Raw genomic sequence first — 1,000 nt, forward strand, 5'->3', positions numbered from 1 at the left:
TTTTGCACATAAATCATAATTAAATTCATTTTTACTGTAAATGTACTGTTCAGGGCTCCCTGTCAAAAGGGGTTGTAAAACATCCCCTTGGTTAAATAAAGATAAAATAAAAATAGTAAGTAAAGGGTAACAAAATCATATCTATGATGTCAAGGCCTATTATAACTCTCCTGCTGTTCTTGAGACAGGTTTAAAACACAGTATTTGGCTGTTGGGTCTTGTCTTTGTGAGACAACAAGAAACAATGCAAGGTATGAACACTTGGCCTTTGTATTAATTATGTTTTTGTGTTGTATTATGATGTTAGTGTTAGGATTGCTTAAACCTTTGACTTTACAGACTTTACATACTCTCTCCAAGCATGTGTTGCTTGGAGAGAGTATGGGCAGTGTTTCATATGGACTCAGGCCTCAGTCTGTTCTTCTTTGCTGTTAGAAAGCAATTGGAAGATTTGGATGTCACTTGGAATGGTTGGCAGCTTGATTTCAGGAATCTGAAGAGACTTGACAAGCTTTTCCACAGGTACGTGTGGGATGGTAGGGAATGAGATTTCAGGAAAAGTGATTTCTGGCAAAGTTATTTCAGGCATTGATGGAAGATAGTTCATTTTCAGGTCCCCAAAGAAAGCATCCACATCAACAAAGTTTGTAATGAACTCAAAAAAATTCAATGATTAACTGCATGATGCAATCAAAGGAAACTGTGGTGGCTTTCACGGTGTAGAAACCCAGGATCGTGAATTCAGGGATTTGATTTGATTTATTCTTTCAAGCATGTAAAGACAGTTGATATGTCAACACACATAATTTTACACATATCCAACAAATGCTAATCCAATATCAATTTGCTTATACCTAGTACATGCTTGAATGGAGTAGGAAGAAGTCAGACTTATCCAGTCCTACCCCATGACATCATCTTACCATCATTGGTTTGCAAGCAATAAATGATTCACTTCTATTCTCTTCTACACCACACAAGTAATATACTAAAGAATTAT

The 1,000-nt window shown here is 36.2% G+C and overlaps 1 pseudogene; it reads right to left on the reverse strand.

The window, feature by feature from the left end:
• Positions 1-403: 403 nt before the first annotated feature.
• Positions 404-1,000, reverse strand: part of LOC109952632 (apolipoprotein B-100-like) — an 8,837-nt pseudogene continuing 8,240 nt past the window's right edge.

This window comes from Monopterus albus, unplaced genomic scaffold (assembly GCF_001952655.1).
Source record: "Monopterus albus unplaced genomic scaffold, M_albus_1.0 scaffold9.1, whole genome shotgun sequence".
In the NCBI taxonomy this organism is placed as follows: Eukaryota; Metazoa; Chordata; class Actinopteri; order Synbranchiformes; family Synbranchidae; genus Monopterus; species Monopterus albus.